Source organism: Schistocerca piceifrons, chromosome 4 (assembly GCF_021461385.2).
Source record: "Schistocerca piceifrons isolate TAMUIC-IGC-003096 chromosome 4, iqSchPice1.1, whole genome shotgun sequence".
Taxonomy (NCBI): domain Eukaryota; kingdom Metazoa; phylum Arthropoda; class Insecta; order Orthoptera; family Acrididae; genus Schistocerca; species Schistocerca piceifrons.
Genome location: NC_060141.1, coordinates 606,006,260 through 606,026,570, shown reverse-complemented (window position 1 = coordinate 606,026,570; position 20,311 = coordinate 606,006,260). Strand labels below are relative to the sequence as shown.

General features: G+C 43.6%; 1 protein-coding gene across 1 annotated transcript in view; it reads right to left on the bottom strand.

Annotated features, from left to right (window-relative positions):
- Positions 1-20,311, bottom strand: part of LOC124796047 (lutropin-choriogonadotropic hormone receptor-like) — a 503,184-nt gene that overhangs the window by 328,626 nt on the left and 154,247 nt on the right. The gene's annotated exons all lie outside the window — the stretch shown is intronic.

The following is a 20,311-nucleotide window of genomic DNA, read 5'->3' as shown; positions in this document are numbered from 1 at the left end:
TATGTCAGTGGCTCGACAACTTCTAAAAGGATGGAACGCAGTATGTTGTCCTCGACGGCGAGTGTTCATCAGAGACAAGGGTACCGTCAGGAGTGTCCCAGGGAAGTGTGGTAGGACCACTGTTTTTCTCTGTATAAATAAATGATTTGGTGGACAGGGCGGGCTGCAGTTGTTTGTTGACGATGCCCTGATGCACGGTAAGGTGGCGAAGTTGAGTGACTGTGTAACGCCGGAAATGCATATCCTCCTATTTCCATCTATTGTACTATTATTTTTTTCTTTGTTTTGTTACCTCAAGATATGACATTTCTGTCTCTTTATATATTGTAATTGTTTTACTGTTTGTATATATATATTTATGCACTTATGTCGATGTATAATTAGTTTGTTTCGTAAATATTATTTGTATTTTTACGCTGGGTCTTGCCTAGGGAAAACTGCTATCGAACGATTACATCGATGGGTCGTGTGAAGAATCAAAGTGTGTAGGATCTTTGGTAGTGTTAACTCTGCCGCGTGGAGCGCGGGCAGAGGGAGCCTGGCTGGAGTAGCGAGTGGAGCAGGTGTGTTGTGTGTAGCTGCCGCGAGTTGCCGCGCTTTCGGGGTTTGGCAGCATGTAATTGCGCTCGACTTGCGATAATAGTTTCTGACATGGTGTCGCGGACGGGAAGCATTAGCTGGCGCACATCAAGAGCCCGTTTCGTCTGGTGACCGTGTTGAGAAGAAGGCGCGCCAACATCCAGCTTCTGCAACAGCGACGGCCGACAATGAGTGACTGTCGCCACCTCCTCGATCGACGGCTTCAAACCTTCAATCAACCAACAAGGAAGACTGGAAGCACGTAAAGTTTTAGAACTGTATGGCAGACCTCAGCATTTCAAATTGTTCCATTTGCCCCGCAAAATTACAGCAACTTTGCATGAACCTTTGTTGCTCATTGTCCCAATTGCATTACCAAGCAGGGTCCCTTCCTTTTCCGAAATCAACCCGAGTGTCGTTGAAATTCAGATGCCAGCATTAAAGTACAATCATTCCATTTCACTGCTTTAATTTCAAAGTTCAGTTTAAGTATTCATAGCTGGCTACAATATTTAGATTACGCAAGCACAAATTAAGAGTGCGAGTTTAGTTACCGTATTTTAGCTTACCTGTGACTGCAGCTCAGCTTGGTACGTACTAAATCTTACTATTGTTAATTGTTCAGAATCATTTAATTCAAGTTCAAAGCTAAATCTCTTATTTCTAAATTGCGTAGATTCAAGTAGCTTTGAAATGATTGTTGAGGTAGTCCAAGACTAACTGTATTTTACTGAATTTCGATGTGCTTAAGAAAGAAAGCTTCTTATTAATTTCAGTCACTAAATTAACTTTCAGTTTTCCGGTTTTATTAATTCTTTTGCTAAATTAAGTCAGAGTGCAGCGAAAGTTATTACTTCTGACAAACTTTCAGTTTTCACACTACACGTGTCAACCTTCAGTTGCCACACTTCTAGTGCTAATTGTATGTGTAATTACCTTTCTTTTTCAGTTACTATAGTAATTGTCCTTAGGACTGGCGACCGTAATTTCCCCCAAATCTCAAATATCTAATTACCGCTAGTTAATTGTTAACGTAACGGCCGCACATTTACTTTCTTCATTAACTTTACCCCTTTTTAAAATTAATTTCCACCAGTTTCATTTGCATTTTTCCTTTCATTTAGATGTAACCCTTTCCTCCCTCTTTACCGACAGATTAACTTCGGTGACGATTGATTTTTCCCAAATTTCCATTAGGTACACGCGGTTTAATTTTTCACTGTCATTAAGGTCGATAAGTGAGGGGGAGGTTACAACTGTAGGAAAAGATTAGACACAATTTTTGGTCGCGGTGATGAATGGCAGCTAGCTCTAAATGAGGAAAAATGCAAGTTAATGTGGAGGAGAAGGAATATTAAACTTGTAACGTTCGTATAGAGTATTACTAGAGCCCTAATTTACGCCGTCAGGGCGTTTAAATATCTGGGTGTAGCGTTGCAGATCCATATGTGATAGAATCAGCTTGTGAGAACTGTGGTAGAGAAGGCGAATGGTCGACTTCGGTTATTGGTAGAATTTTCGGAAAGAGAGGTTCATCTGTAAAGGAGACCGCATAAAGGATGTTGGTGCGAGTGCTCGAGTGCCTGGGATCCGTACCAGCTCAAATTGAAGGAAGTCATCGAAGCATTCAGAGGCGGGTTGCTATATCTGTTACCGGCAGGTTCGAACTATACTCAGTGAAGGAGTGAAGGAGATGCTACGGAAACTCAAATAGGATTCCCTGAAGGGAGGCAGCTTTCTTTCAGAGAAACACTATTGAGAAATGTATGAATGCAGAGTCTCGCGGCGATAACATTGAATAAAATGTTATCGGGTTTCCAACCGCGTCAATTGCTTAAAACTACACGAGCTTTCGGCTAAGCACTCCTTGGCCATTATCAAGTGGGCTATTGGTGAGCCCTTATATACTCAGTCGTGGCTCGAACTAATGGCTTCTGGGACAGTTTAATAAAGGAAGCTATTGAAATAGAAATTACCACAAACACCCTGAATAGAGACGGTGGCTTGCAGCTCAGCGCTGCGTGGGATCCAGCGATCGCGCGGTTGAAGAGGGCACATCGAACGCCGACTCAAAACATACCCATATATAGCAATGTCACGGGCACCAGTGACGTCACAGCCGGCAGCTACCATATATAAGGGCGCACAAACAGCCCACTCGCAGTCATACCACTTGACAATGGCTAAGGAGTGCTTGGCCGAAAGCTCGTGTAGTTTTAAGCAATTGATGCGGTTGGAAACCCGAGAATATCTTATTCACTATTGAGAAAATTAAGAGAACGGGCATTTGAACCTGATTGCCGAACGATTCTACTGCTGCCAACATACATTGCCCTTAAGGAGCACGAAGATAAGATACGAGAAGTTGCGACCAATACAGAGGCATATAGACAGTCGTTATTCCCTCTATTTGCGAGTGGACCGGGAAGGGAAATGACAAGTAGAGGTACAGGGTACCCTCCGCCACGCACTGTACTGTGGTTACGGAGTATCTATGTAAATGAAGATGTAGATGAAAATTTACAGAAACCAGAATGCAAAGTCGAAAGATATGAAATTCAGACAATTGTTCTGAAGGGACTAGGACTCTGCCGCAACCACTCATCCATCCTATCCAAACTATACTCATAGGAAACAGTGAAGGCAAGAGAAGAGGGATTTGAAAGAGGAATTAAAGCTCAAGGAAAGGAAGTAAAGACTTTAAAGTTATCCAGTGGCACTGTAGTTCTTTCAGATACTGTAAAGGCCATGGAAATCAACTAATCTGAACGGATAATGTTTCGAAAACGGGTTACGAGAGGAACATCAACGAAAGTAAACCGTACGTAATACAGTCGAGTTAAACAGGAAGGTATTCTGTGAGGAAATGGGCGACAAAATGCACAATTGAGCACTTGGAAGGAGGAACCGAACTGTGGAGGGAAGCTAACGTTTGACTACCTTCAGCTGTTTCAAGTTCATGTAGGTTGCAGGAATGAAGCAGACATTTGTAGTATCGTGCACAGCTGTGTGAAACCAGTCCTCGGACTGAAGATCACACAAAATGATGAGCTCACACCAATCCCATAATTTAGGTCATCTGAAGTGTGGTGCTACTAGCACCAAGAGTAAAGTAGAAACACAAAGAAACTCACTTAACAGCAGGTGGCGAAATCTAATTCACAAATACTTCTGAAATTTACGTTTTCCCATTCTTTTTACGTTACTAATGAAACAGGAGATTTGTTGCCACCTAATGATTAACTACATCCAGCATTGATCTGGGATTGAGAGGGTGTGTTATATTATTTCAGTGATATCATAATCGAGTCGTATTTACAAAGAACTTCTTCATACCGGCACTGGAACACAGTTGACGTCGACAGGTTCTGTCGTGGACAAATCAGGAAATGATACTGGCCACGTGTCCTAACATCAAAGCCGGCCGCTGTGGCCAAGCGGTTCTAGGCACGTCAGTCCGGAACCGCGCTGCTGCTACAGTCGCAGGTTCGAATCCTACCTCGGGCATGGATGTGTGTGATGTTCTTAGGTTAGTTAGGCTTAAGCAGTTCTAAGTCTACGGGATTTAGCATTGGAGGGCAGCGTGGAGGGTAAAAATCGTAGAGGGAGACCAAGAGATCAATACATTAAGCAGATTCAGAAGGATGTAGGTTGCAGTAGGTACTGGGAGATGAAGAAGCTTGCACAGGATAGAGTAGCATGGAGAGCTGCATCAAACCAGTCTCAGGACTGAAGACCACAACAACAACAACAAGTCTACGGGACTGATGACCTCATTTGTTAAGTCCCATTGTGCTTAGAGCCATATATACCATTTGAACCTAACATCAAGCAACCGGTGCGCTGAAGCATTGTGTGGACGTACATTGTCCTATTGAAAAATGGCACCACAACAAGTCATATTCGAGGTAACTCATTAGGACGAGGGATGTATGTGACGTACCATTGTGCCATCGGAGTTCCTATAGTCACTACCAGCCTTCACCTGGGGTCATACCCGATGGCTCTCCACACCGTGACGTCAGGAGTAACACCGCTGTGTCTCTCCAAACCCCTGGAGGAATGGGATCTTCCTTTAGGTCTCCCCCATAGTTGTCAACGGTAGTCATCCGAGGTAGTGCAGAACAGCGGTTCATCGCTGAACGCAATCGAACGCCAATACATGCTTCCTGGTCAAGGTACCGCAGAAACGCAGCCAGCTGTGTTGTGGTTTTAACGTCAGTTTACGAATCTGACGGTTATAACTTAGTCTGGTTGCTGCTGGTCTACGATCAATGGTACAAAATAACACAGCATATTGCAGGGAATCTATTATTTGTTCTCGAATGTCAGTCCAAGATGTGAAAGTGTTACCCTGTGCTTGGTGCGTAATACGGCGATTCTGTTACAGCATCTAGTCAGCGTCACATAAGAGTACGCCACAAATCTGGATAAAGACAATAGACCCGTTTCAGAATCCGGCAGGTGCTGATAACGATGTGTCGCACGAGTACATGGCACGAACAAGACTAAAGGTCTACATGCCTCAGAGAATTGCTAACCTTTTGATTTACACAGCCGCCGATGTTGTGTACGCGAACAAAGTTGCGTTGATCATGTCTTTTGCATGTTTCACGTTTGTTAATTTGGCGTTCTGGAAGTGAAAAGTGGACTATAAGCAGTACAGATCATGTGAGAAAGAAAGCTTTTGCAGCGTGACATAGTGAAGAATGCTGTAAAGATTACACAGGGGAAAAACACGCATGAAGACGTATTGCATCGAATCAGGAAGAAAAATACATGATGCGACCTGACTATGAAAAGTTACGTATCATGACGGATTGCAGAATTGTTAAAATGGAAGGTTAGGACTGTAGAGGAAAGCTTACACTTGACTGTCGTAAGCTGTTTCAAGAGCATGAAGATTGCAATAATTACGCATTTGGAGTATCGTGGAGAGCTGCATGAAGCTAGTCTTAGGACTGAAGACCACTCAACGCGATGAGCTCACACCAATCCCACTACATCTAGCGTTGATCTTACGATGATGTTTTGTTGAAGAGAGAAGGAGATATATACGTTACTAGCGAACCACAATGGCTTCGCCGGCCGCGGTGGCCGTGCGGTTCTAGCGCTGCAGTCCGGAACCGCGGGACTGCTACGGTCGCAGGTTCGAATCCTGCCTCGGGCATGGGTGTGTGTGATGTCCTTAGTTTAGTTAGGTTTAAGTAGTTCTAAGTTCTAGGGGACTTATGACCAAAGATGTTGAGTCCCATAGTGCTCAGAGCCAATTGAACCATTTGAACAATGGCTTCGCATGGGTGGCATTAAGCATCTACGGCTAGACGATATTTTTGGCACAGAGATAGTAAATTATTTAGACAACCCTTGCACGTGACTCAAATTACTCAAAACTGTGTCAGAATCACTGCAGTAGTTTCTGAGGTTAACGATCACTTACTGAAAGTAAACTGCGGTGGAGCAATTTAATTTATAATCTCAATGCATAGATTTGTGAGCATGAATCCCACGACAGCAAAAGAAGTGCAACTTTTCCACCAAACATGTAACAAACAGAACTTTCGATATGCCTGTAGAAAAATCTGAAATCATGAACACTTTTAACAAGAAGCTAGTTCTCTGGCAATAGAATAATTACTATGTAAATTGAAGTTGGATGCGGGAGAAAGGAATGGAAAAGGAAGGAACTAACGATGTCAGTTGCATCGGGATGAAGGAGCATCAAGTCGCACACTCGGTAGCCGCTATCGATGCGTATTTTCTCGGAAAAGAACATTCCAACGACTAGAGAAGAATCGGTACTAATAGTGGAAAATGTGTGGATCAACTGCTCACTGCAGCAACAATCTAGCTCCGGGATGGGTTAAGAAAAACACTGCAAAGAAAATTAGAAAAAAGTTGTCCGTATTAGGGATTGCAGACAACTGCACAGTGTCATTCATTGAGGAACTGCCAATAAGCAAGAACTTTTTCCTCGCCATCAGCAAAAAGTAGTGAACTGCGTGTTCACACATAGACTTCACGAAGTTGGTCTCCGTTTGTGGGAAATACCCGAGCCCAAAAAAAAAAAAAGACGAAGTGAGGAGTTATCTGATGAGGAGTCGTATAATTAATAAAGGCCAGCATCTGCAGCGCCAAGATCCGGCTATCTATCACCGATTTGCACACCAGGTGATCCTCGTCCGTGTCCAGGACACCACAGGCTATACACTGTGGAGTTTCTGCTAGGAGAATCACGAAGGCGAACCTCCATATTTGCTTCCCATTGACTATTGTATCATGCAGACTGAAGGTCAGTGCAATATAAGCAGCGCACAGCGATCACCACACTGCGCTCCAGTCGACTTGGGATGCTTTGCCCTCATCCACATACTGTGTCCTGTTTTGTTGAAGAAAGCCACAGATCGCTTTCGTGAACATCAATCGAGTTTGCAGTAGCACGTTATGGACGTATCTAGGTTTGAGAAAAAAAAGCGGAAGCAAAAGAAAGGGCTGAGAGAGAGTGTGTAGCAACGCGGTCTCCAGCAACTGGCTGGTGAGGCTCGCGGGACAACGGTGCCACAGCATCATTTGAGGCCTGACGAAGATGGTTATCGAGCTTTCAAGGACATGGTACAGGTCTAAGCTTTCTCTGCCTCCTGGAAGGGTGGGGGTCTCGTTCCGAATCTTGAACAGCAAGCGTTGGAAAACGTTTGAACTCAGTGTTGGTGGCATTCGTTGGGCAATGGGTGGCGGAGTGGGGAGTGTCTGTACCAAAAAATGGTTCATATGGCGCTGAGCACTATGGGACTTAACTGCTGAGGTCATCAGTCCCCTAGAACTACTTATACCTAACTAACCTAAGGACATCACACAGATCCATGCCCGAAGCAGGATTCAAACCTGCGACCGTAGCGGTCGCGCGGTTCCAGACTATAGCGCCTAGAACCGCTCGGCCACCTAGGCCGGCTGTCTGTACCACGCTGGGTTATGTGATGCCACTAATACGTAATCATCTTGCGCCCGATGCAGAAAATCGAGGGCTCTTAAACGATGATATAGAAGCCCATCTCGTAATTGGGACAGTAGGCACCACCACTTGAGGGCAATAATGCGCGCCAGATCACTCCTGAAACAGAGTCCTAAGCACCGCATGGTAGTACCTACACGTAATGGAAAAGCGCTGTCCTCAGGGATCCCCAAACACATAGCCGTTAACGTAGCTTGTAACGCCGGAAATGCATATCCTCCTATTTCCATCTATTGTACCATAATTTGTTTTCCTTATTTTTGTTACCTGAATATATGACATTTCTGTGTCTTTACATATTGTAATTGTTTTACTATTTGTATATATATATTTATGCATTTATGTCGATGTATAATTGGTTTGTTTCGTAAATATTATTTGTATTTTACGCTGGGTCTTGCCTAGGGAAAACTGCTATCGAACGATTACATCGATGGGTCGTGTGAAGACTCAAAGTGTGTAGGATCTTTGGTAGTGTTAACTCTGCCGCGTGGAGCGCGGGCAGGACAGTGAGAGTCTGGCTGGGGTGGTGCAGTGGAGCAGGTGTGTGGTGTGAAGCTCCCGCGAGTTGCCGCGCTTTCTGGGTTTGGCAGCATGTAATTGCGCTCGACTTGCGATGATAGTTTCTGACATGGTGTCGCGGACGGGAAGCATTAGCTGGCGCACGCCAAGAGCCCGTTTCGTCTGGTGACCGTGTCGAGAAGAAGGCGCGCCAACATCCAGCTTCTGCAACAGCGACGGCCGACAATGAGTGACTGTCGCCACATCCTCGATCGACGGCTTCAAACCTTCATTCAACCAACAAGGAAGACTGGAAGCACGTAAAGTTTTAGAACTGTATGGCAGACCTCAGCTTTTCAAACTGTTCAAATCACAAAATTACAGCAACGTAGCATGAACCTTTGTTGCTCATTGTCCCAATTGCATTGCCAAGCAGGGTCCCTTCCTTTTCCGAAATGAACCCGAGTGTCGTTGAAATTCAAACGCCAGCATAATTCCATTTCACTGCTTTAATTTCAAAGTTCACTTTAAGTATTCATAGCCGGCTACAATATTTAGATTACACAAGCACAAATTAAGAGTGCGAGTTTAGTTACCGTATTTTAGCTTACCTGTGACTGCAGCTCAGCTTGGTACGTACTAAATTTTACTATTGTTAATTGTTCAGAATCATTTAATTCAAGTTCAAAGTAAAATCTCTTATTTCTAAATTGCGTAGATTCAAGTAGCTTTTGAAATGATTGTTGAGGTAGTCCAAGACTAACCGTATTTTCTGAATTTCGATGTGCTTAAGAAAGAAAGCTTCTTATTAATTTCAGTCACTAAATTAACTTTCAGTTTTCCGGTTTTATTAATTCTTTTGCTAAATTAAGTCAGAGTGTAGCGAAATTTATTACTTCTGACAAACTTTCAGTTTTCACACTACACGTGTCAACCTCCAGTTGCCACGCATCTAGTGCTAATTATATGTGTAATAACCTTTCTTTTTCAGTTACTATAGTAATTGTCCTTAGGACTGGCGACCGTAATTTCCCCCAAATCTCAAATATCTAATTACCGCTAGTTAATTGATAACGTAACGGCCGCACATTTACTTTCTTCATTAACTTTACCCCTTTTCAAAATTAATTTCCACCAGTTTCATTTGCAATTTTCCTTTCATTTAGATGTAACCCTTTCCTCCCTCTTTACCGACAGATTAACTTCGGTGACGATTGCTTTTCCCAAATTTCCATTAGGTACACGCGGTTTAATTTTTCACTGTCATTAAGGTCGATAAGTGAGGGGGAGGTTACAAGATAACTGAAACTCGCCGTAGGGGTAATCTACGAAGAACGAGGGCGATATCGTCCACATAAGCAGTACAGCAAAACATAAACTGAGAGATATCCCAGACAGGTATTGAAGGAGACTGCAGAGCGACGGTTCCATGGAGAAAGCATACAACAGTGCAGATATCGGACAGCTTTGACGCACCGAACAACGGGTCAACAGTAGTGATTGTAGAGAACACGGGACGTCGCGCTCCGAAGGAAACCTATTACGACATCGACATTAGTATCAGGGTATTCCACATCGCGAAGAATACTTAATTGGAGATATGGCAATACTGTGTTGTAACAACAGGTTGGCTCTGACGTGACATGTTCATCATAGAGTGATCCAAGGTCTCTGATAGCACTCAGTGTCATCCGGAAAGGCAGCTATATAGAGATACGGAAGAGTGCAGGTGGTGGACATCAGGCTGTAATTTGTCTCATCAATTCTTCCAGACACAATTACCAGTCCATGTAGCAGCTATCTGTTTGTATCCCACTCCACCCCCTTACAGTAGGAACCGGTAGCGTCCAGAGGTGCTGCACATCGCTACAATAGCCACTGCCTCTGGCCACAGTTCTCTCCCTGCTCTGTCTCTGAACTCTATGGTTCTCGCCACTAGTACTCACCCAGCGCCCAGCTTACGACGACACTTGCTCTATCTAAGGCTTACACTTTCAAAACAGGAGTGCATCGAAAAATCGACACCTAAGAAGAATACACTACTGGCCATTAACATTGCTACACCACGAAGATGACGTGCTACAGATGCTGAATTTAACCAACAGGAAGAAGATGCTGTGATATGCAAATGATTAGCTTTTCAGAGCATTCACACAAGGTTGGCCCCGGTGGCGACACCTACAACGCGTTGAAATGAGGAAAGTTTCCAACCGATTTCTCATACACAAACAGCAGTTGACCGGCGTTGCCTGGTGAAACGTTGTTGTGATGCCTCGTGTAAGGAGCAGAAATACGTACCATCACGTTTCCGACTTTGATAAAGGTCCGATTGTAGCCTATCGCGATTGCGGTTTATCGTATCGCGACATTGCTGCTCGCGTTGCTCGAGATCCAATGACTGTTAGCAGAATACGGAATCGGTGGGTTCAGGAGGGTAATATGGAACGCCGTGCTGGATCACAACGGCCTCGTATCACTAGCAGTCGAGATGACAGGCATCTTATCCGCGTGGCTGTAAAGGATCGTGCAGCAACGTCTCGATCCTTGAGTCAACAAATGGGGACGTTTGCAAGACAACAACCATCTGCACGAACAATTCGACGACGTTTGCAGCAACATGGACTATCAGCTTGGAGACCATGGCTGCGGTTACCCTTGACGCTGCATCACAGACAGGAGCGCCTGCGATGGTGTACTCAACGACGAACCTGGGTGCACGAATGGCACAACGACATTTTTTCTGATGAATCCAGATTCTGTTTATAGCATCATGATGGTCGCACCCATGTTTGGCGACATCGCGGTGAACGCACATCGGAAGCGTGTATTTGTCATCGCCATACTGGCGTATCACCAGGCGTGGTGGCATGGGGTGCCATTGGTTACATCTCTTGTTCGCATTGACGCCACTTTGAATAGTGGACGTTACATTTCAGATGTGTTATGACCCGTGGCTCCACCCTTCATTCGATCCCTACGAAACCATACATTTCAGCAGGATAATGCACGACCGCATGTTGCAGGTCCTGTACGGACCTTTCTGGATACAGAAAATGTTCGATTGCTGCCCTGATCAGCACATTCTCCCGATACCTCACCAATTGAAAATGTCTCATCAATGGTGGCCGAACAAGTGGCTCGTCACAATACGCCAGTGACTACTCTTGATGAACTGTGTTATCGTGTTGAAGCTGCATGGGCAGCTGTACCTGTACACGCCATCCAAGCTCTGTTTGACTCAATGCCCAGGCGTATGAAGGCTGTTATTCCGGCCAGAGATGGTTGTTCTGGGTACTGATTTCTCAGGATCTATGCATCCAAATTGCATGAAAACGTAAGCACATGTCAGTTCTAGTATAATACATTTGCCCAATGAACACCCGTTTATCATCTGCATTTCTTCTTGGTGTAGCAATTTTAATGGCCAGTAGTGTACTTTTAGTACAATAAGCTCCATCCAGACGGATAGTATCATCTACGGTAAAGAAATATCGCCCAAATACACCTCCCAAAAGTCGCACATGACACTGCTGAGCCACAACGTTGTAGCTCTGGTCGTATCTCCAATCAGCAATGGTGACGGGAAACTCCGTACAGTTTTGGAACATTAAATCACCACCGCCACTACAACAATATCTACCCTCATCTTCCTTCGAACTGACTACAGATCGTATTCAGAATGGATGTGCGGCGATGTGTAGAAGGACCATACCTCCATTCACTTTTGCATAAACCTGATATTTTTAGCTCTGCAATAAACAAGGTCCTCTCTGTACACCCATGATCAAAGGTACACACCTACCACTGTATATATCAATACCTCTGATCCCGGATACACAGTTAGTTCGGAAACTGCGACCCTGGAGACCTCTGAAATATTGTATACGATTTGGCAGACTAACGTCTCTTCATCTGTAAGCTGTAATAACATTCCTCGAATCGCCAATGTGCATGTGTGCCGCCATAAATGCTAAAAAAAAAAACATGTAGGTTCGCAAGGATTCCAACACTAACAACGATCTGATTTCACGGGCTTCCGCTCTACCTCTAGACAAATACGTGCAAAAAATCATTCTGCACATTAACGGAACATGATTTACCTTTCAGCTGTAACAATATTCCTTGAAACCCCAACGTACATGTGTACGATCGCAAATGCATTAAACGTGATGTGGGTCCGCGTACCTTTAGACGAATGCGTGAAGAGAATCATTCCCAGACTAACATAGGATTCATCTATAAATGGCACATATAACCCTTTATTTATGCTTCAGTCTCGATAAATTCTGTCTTTCATAACGTTGTGAAGATTAGAAAGCTGCTCAAGATACAAACGCTGAAAGGACTCGAATATGATCCGCCTGTCTAGCTCTTTATGGTCCCTTGCGTATTCGAACAGAGAGGTCTCCTTTCCTGCTAAGTTACTAATATTTTGCGCGTTGCGACCACCTTGTGGTCATTTTCAGATTATTTACGGTGACTGTCCGCTGCTGATATTTTCCTGACAAAGCTTACCTTTCGTATACGAGTGTAAATTACACTGTGATAAATACGATCTACTCTATTTAGCCCCATAAAAATTCTTCCAAACATAGCTGATATGGAAAATCTATACTGTTGTCGACAGTTTCTATTTCCAAAAGACTTCGTCACCACAGTACTCGCGTGGATATGTATATGACTTTCACCCACCCTAACTTTTATGACCCAGAATCAAACTGAAGATCACAACCCGCTAATTTCATATTGTCCCTCAGATATAATGTCACATTACTATGGGGTAGGACCAACAGAAAAACTTGCATAGGGAGCCCAAACTACACAGATAATTAATGAAAACATCTTAGTTCTGTAACCTTGAATCTTTCTAAGATGGCAATTGTGTCATGTTTTATTTCACAGGCGGAAGAACAAAGTTATCTATTCTTAACAGTGGAGTAAATTCCAAACTATATGTTTGTGATAAATGGTCTAGAAGTGACGTAGTTGACGTAAACTGTGCAATGTCACAAGAGGTAAGGAAACATTGATTGCAACAAAACGTAATCCCTGTGAATACATACAATTTCATTTTTTTGGTATCGAAATGCGAAATAAAATGAAGTTATCCACTGAATCAGCGATGAAACATATATGGAAAACTCAATCCATAAGAACGGGCAGTATAACACAACATGTGTTAAGATATCATGGAAAAACTTTCATGGAACGATTGGACTACAAGGAATTTGTTAGTACTCGAGTTGCGGCGATGTGTAGAAGGACCATACCTCCATTAACTTTTGCATAAACTTGATATTTTTAGCTCTGCAGTAAACAAGGTACTCTCTGTACAGCCATGATCAAAGGTACACACATACTACTCTATAGATCAATATTTCTGATCCCTGATACACAGTAGGTACTAGTTCTAAATACTCAAAAACATTTGACACTGTGGATGCGTATAATTGGTAAGAAACTATGCTTTGAGCACGGAGCTTGTGAATGGAATTTAAAGCTGTTGTCGAATGTAGTTCTCTAGCTTATATCACAGTCATTGAATCACACCATACCATAACACCACATGTCGGGAAGCGCACGTGTGCTGTCAACTTAGGCCACCATACAAACAAAGAAACTAACAGAAATAAGTAATTAATAAATATGATTAAGGCTACGGTCGCAGGTGCGAATACTGCCTTGGGCATGGATGTGTGTGATGTCCTTAGGTTAGTTAGGTTTAAGTAGTTCTAAGTTCTAGGGGACTGATGACCTCCGATGTTAAGTCCCATAGTGCTCAGAGCCATTTGAACCTATGATTAAGGATTCAGGACTTTATGATAATGAACAGCCTACCGCAATACTCAACTTTGATATCAATTTTATTTCGAGTTCTTTTAATTCTCAGTAATGGTTCAACCTGTCAATAAAAAATTTGGGAGAAAAGAGAGATTTTTATAATTGCTCCTGAAGTACCGAGGAACTGAAATCTGGAGAAGGGTTTTGTCTGGGAGAATTCTGAGAGGAGTTTTCAATATAATCACAGTGGCGGCAAACGCTAAAAGACATTCTAAGTTTTAAATGATTCTTTCCCCTTCCAGGAGGAGCCGTGACAACACCGTGAGAACCACTTTTCCGATAGTTGTGAGTGAGCCAGAGTGTGAAACTTCTGTAGAGCGTAGACATGCGGAAGTCAACTGTGTGGTAAGGCTGCTGACCCAGCGAGGCAAGAAAATGTGCGTCAACAGCACCGGTAAGCAGCCCTGAAGGCAGCCAAGGCGACCATGATCGCACTGGAGAGCCCGGGCTCCCAACAGCAGAGCCTGGTCAGAACAGAGGCGGGCAGCAAGAAATTCCAGAATGAAGTTTTCATTCCGTAGCGGAGTGTGCGCTGATATGAAACTTCTTGGCACATTGGAATTGTGTGTCGGACACAGATTCGAACTCGAGACCTTTGCTTTTGGCGGGCAAGTGCTCTACCAGCTGAACTATCGAAGCAAGACTTATGACCCGTACTCACAGCTTTACTTCCAGCAGTACGTCACCTCTTACCTTCCATATGAGTACAGAACACGCAATAGCAGTCTTTCTCTTGAAGACGTCAGTGCAATCCCGTGAAGACCATCAGATTAAACGAAACACATGGCCTATACACGAAATTTTGAGAAATATGGAGGTAGACCGTGTAATTATCAAACAGCTGTGTAATTTAGTTAGGGCCCTGCGGCACTGGGATGCTACGACATCTCTGCTGGCAGAGACGCCCGATACAATACGTTGGGCTCAGTGGGGCCCCCCGCACCAGGCATCCACCTGACGCTGGCAGCGCTGCCAGCAGACCCGCCGCCCCAAGCCTCTGCCAGGCTGGCGGCACTGCCAATGAAACACAAGGCGGCTTATGGGAGCTTCCGCACCCGCACGCCAGCACACCTGCCACGCGCTACCTGCCGCTCACCTGTTGCAGTTTAGCATGTGTGCCACCATGGATATTTTCGATACGGAAGCTTTTATATGTGAAATTCAGACGAGACCAGCAATTTGGGAAACATCATCCGTGGATTATTCGAACCGCGAACTGAAAGAAACGTGTTGGGAACAAGTTGTTGATATTTTCGGAGGAAAAGAATCGTCTTTGGAAGTGAAGAAAGATCTCGGTAAGTGCTTCAAAAACATTTTATTTTTCATTACTAAAGTTTACTGAACGTAAGTACTTTGCCACTTGAGGGGATCACGATTAACAAAATACTCTGAAAATTTGTCTCTCACTGCAAGTGCAGATCGACCGCTTCTGCCTGAATGGCCAGCACATTCATTGTTCTCAAAACCAATTACTTCAAGTGAGTCTTCATAGACGAATCCATCTCTTGCACGTACAAAATTATGCAGAGCACAACAAGCTTTAACTATATCTTGCGCAAAATCAATGCCTACATTTAGTGGACGATGGGAGATTCTCCACTTGTTGGAGAGGATACCAAAGGCACATTCCACATAACGCCTAGCCCTGGATATCTGTAATTGAAGATCTTCTTCTCGTAACTAAGATTATTTCCACCGTACGGACGCATCAAATTTTCACTCGTGCCAAAAGCCTAATCTCCTACCAACACGTAAGGAAAAACAGCTGACTGCTTTTCTGTCAGTGGTGAAGCTTTAGGAATCTTCAGGGAATTGTTCATTAGTTTCTTGTAAAACAAACTGTCTATGAAAGTTGCCGAATCATTACTTTTTCCATAAGCTCCGACGCCTACGTAAATCAAGTTATAGTTAGCATCGCACACAGCGAGCAAAACAATGGAAAAGTAATTTTTGTAGTTGTAGTACAAGGACCTGAGTGAGCGGGCTTAATCACTCGTAAATGTCTGCCATCAATTTCTCCAATGCAGTGAGTAAAGTTGGCATTCTTTTCGAAGGTATTTGCTATTTTAACCATTCTTCTGTTGTCGGCATAGCTTTACTTCCATACAGTTTCTGCCATAACAGGATACATACTTCTCGAACAAATTCTGTGATTTTTGTGTGCCCGAGACGGTATCCATAATGCAGTTCCATGAAAGAACAGCCAGTCGCCAGATACCTGTAATAAATTAGGCAACAACGAGTACGACAAGCGATTCGTATGAACTAGTTTTCTTTTTATGTAAGGCAAAATGCCACATGGAAGTAAACGACTTTTCTGTGAAATATTAAAAGCTGTGTTATAATTAACGCAAAAACCAACAATACAAAGCCTCTTGCAAAAGTTAATTTTTCTGTATTCATCACTTTTCGATGTTTACTCGCATCTACATTATCAAGTTTGCATGTGTACATCAAAATTGAATAGGTATTCATCTTAACGGAGTCTCCCCTGTGGCGTCCCTGCTGGCAGCCGCACCGGCAAACCGCGTGCTGCCAGCAGAGACGCCAGCAGAGATGCCGTGGCATCCCAGTGCGGCAGGGCCCTTAAGTCTGCTCTCTCTTGATTACTGGATACGAGTCATCGACACTCCAAAACCGTCTGAATTGAGTGTCACCGTTGGAAGATAGTGAGAACGATAGATTTTATATGCAAAGTAGTTTGGTAATTTGTACCGAAATGGAGGCTGATAAGTGCCCACTGAGCTTGTGGCCTGTAAGGTTTTTGCAGGAGTTCCGCGAAGAACTGGGAACTGAGAGGACACTGAGAGGTTACACTTGGAACTTGGAATCGAGGCCATTTGGACACTGCAATCTTCAGTCGGGGTTCACACCCAGTATCTGGCACGAGACGTGCTTGGCAAGACATCGCATGCAGTCCACGCTCCAGCGGAGAGAAAACATGGTAAGATCTTGCGGCCAAGACGAAGGGGAGATGAGAGTGGTTTGGAGAACATAGGTGCGTTTGTATACCTTAATGCGATCTCATTTCAGAATTTCACTAAAATACTGCTGGATCATTAATGATTCAGGCACTTTGGGATTTTGCATGTCATATCCTTCAACTAGATCGAAGCAGTCGTATTGTCCTCAGCGGAAACGCGTACATGTTCTTTTTCTTTGAATTACGAATTATTAAATTGATCCCTTTCTTTACCCAAACCTTGCGTGCTCTGTTGTACTACTATCGCTTCTGAGTCCGTTTAAAGATTTTATGTTTTAATTTTCCTGTTCATATGATTGTTTGGAATTAATACGGTGCTATAATCAAACCACGTTTGCTCTTGCACGCACTTGCGATTATAATAAATTTAAGTCAATTTGGAGCACTCTTCAGTTATAGTAGCGAGATGAATCCCACACCCCAATATTACTACATTACTGGCCATTAAAATTGCTACACCACGAAGATGACGTGCTACAGACGAGAAATTTAGGCGACAGGAAGAAGATGCTGTGATATGCAAATGATTAGCTTTTCAGAGCATTCACAAAACGTTGGCGCCGGTGGCGACACCTACAACGTGCTCACATGAGGAAAGTTTCCCACCGATTTCTCATACACAAACAGCAGTTGACCGGCGTTGCCTGGTGAAACGTTGTTGTGATGCCTCGTGTAAGGAGGAGAAATGCGTACCATCATGTTTCCGACTTTGATAAAGGTCAGATTGTAGCCTATCGCGATAGCGGTTTATCGTATCGCAACATTGCTGGTCGCGTTGGTCGAGATCCAATGACTGTTTTCAGAATATGGAATCGGTGCGTTCAGGAGGGTAATACGGAACGCCGTGCTAGATCCCAACGGCCTCGTATCACTAGCAGTCGAGATGACAGGCATCTTATCCGCATGGCTGTAACGGGTGGCGCAGCCACGTCTCGATCCCTGAGTCAACAGATGGGGACGTTTGCAAGAAAACAACCATCTGCACGAACAGTTCGACGACGTCTGCAGCAGCATGGACTATCAACTTGGAGACCATGGCTGCGGTTACCCCTGACGCTGCATCACAGAGAGGAATGCCTGCGATGGTATATTCAACGACGAAACTGTGTGCACGAATGGCAAAACGTCATTTTTTCGGATGAATGCAGGTTCTGTTTACAACACCATGACAGTCGTATCCGTGTTTGGCGACATCGCGCCGAACGCACATTGAAAGCGTGTATTCGTCATCGTCATAGTGGCCTATCACCGGCCGTGATGGTATGGGGTGCCATTGGTTACACGTCTTGATCACCTCTTGTTCGCATTGACGGCACTTTGAATAGTGGACGTTACATTTCAGATGTGTTACGACCCGTGGCTCTACCCTTCATTCGATCATTGCGAAACCCTAAATTTCAGTAGGATAATGCATGACCGCATGTTGCAGATCCTGTATGGGCCTTTCTGGATACAGAAAATGTTCGACTGCTGCCCTGGCCAGCACATTCTCCAGATCCCTTACCAATTGAAAATGTCTGGTCAATGGTGGCCGAGCAACTGGCTCGTCACGATACGCCAGTCACTACTCTTAATGAACTGTGGTATCGTGTTGAAGCTGTATGGGCAGCTGTACCTGTACACGCCATCTAAGCTCTGTTTGACTCAATGCCCAGGCGTATGAAGGCCGTTATTCCGGCCAGAGGTGGTTGTTCTGGGTACTGATATCTCAGGATCTATGCACCCAAATTGCGTGAAAATGTAATCGCACGTCAGTTCTAGTATAATATATTTGTCCAATGAATACCCGTTTGTCATCTGCATTTCTTCTTAGTGTAGCAATTTTAATGGCCAGTAGTGCATTAATATTTTTGTGGACCACATCCTGGACTAATTTGTTAGCGGCGATAGTTATCTAACTTTTCCATTGAGCAGAAGCCTTTCATTTCTCGTCCGAATCTGTGCGGAGCCAACAGAACGTCGACAGGTTTCAGTCGGTGTAATTCAAAGTGGCAGCCACTAACAGTCCACGAGCGCCGTTAGCATTTTACAACTTTCATTTCGGTACCAATTACAAAATTACTATTGCATATAAAATCTATCGTTCGTGCACCACCTTCGCATGGTGACGTTCAGTCCAGATGATTTTGGAGTGAAGATGACTAACCTCTATTGATAAGGAGGGAGCTACTTTAACTGGTGTACTCGTTACTTCATTGACACAGCTTTTTGATAATGTCCAGTTCACGGTCTTCTTCCAACATTTCTAGAAAACGCAAAAAATGGTTCAAATGGCGCTGAGCACTATGGGACATAACATCTATGGTCATCAGTCCCCTAGAACTTAGAACTACTTAAACCTAACTAACCTAAGGAGATCACACAACACCCAGTCATCCCTGACCCCGCCGGGAATCGAACCCGGGAACCCGGGCGTGGGAAGCGAGAACGCTACCGAACGACCACGAGCTGCGGAGTAGAAAATACATGTATGGGTCAGTTGTTTCGCTTAATCTGACGCTCTGCATTGCACTGCTTTGACTTGTTCAAAAGAAAGATTGCTGTTGCGTGTACTGTACTCATTTGCAGGTCGGGTAATGAAGCCACATTATGTCCTCAGGTAAAGGTACTAATTCAAGAGTTTACGCAAATATGGTTAAATTAATGTTCCGTGACAATCTTCTAGACAACTAATAAGACTAATAACAGTGCAATTAGTTAGCGTCCCTTTTACCTGCTCCATCTAAACATCACGCACGTCTCCAGTGTGACTGGTGCACTTAATTCTAACACGTTAACAGAAATACGACGTATCCACTGTTACTGAAATTTCGCACTTTGTGAGTAATTTCAGGAAAATATTCATTTACTTCCATAGTCCATCTCGTGTTTTTAAACCCAATATACGTATACTGAATCTGTTCTCCAGAATAGGCAAAACCTTCTTTAGTAAATATAACAGTATAATGACCTTTCGACCTAAGCGCAATAGATATCTCGCATCAGTTTCCAATGAAAACCTCAAAATAAGAACAGTCTTTGTAACGTTCTACCAGATATTTTGAAAATCATTCTTATTTACGAAAATTACGAATCAAAAGTCAACAATATTCAACTCTACAAAGACGTCCAAAAATCTTAGTTTGAATGAAGAAGAAATGCTTTAGTTCCATTCGATACTCAAAAATATTTGGAATATTTTCAGCAAGTCATATTACATAGACGAAGAACTCTTTTTATTTTTTGAAGCAGAAGATGAATAGAACCCTAAGACCAAGAGGTGATAAATTAATGAAACTTACTGCTTCATAAAATATGACACTTTCATTGAAGTAATACACTGTTTGGCACGTGTGTGGTTCATTTAACTCTTGTTATCTTCTATGAAGGGTAGTATAGACACACAAATTAGTAACAGA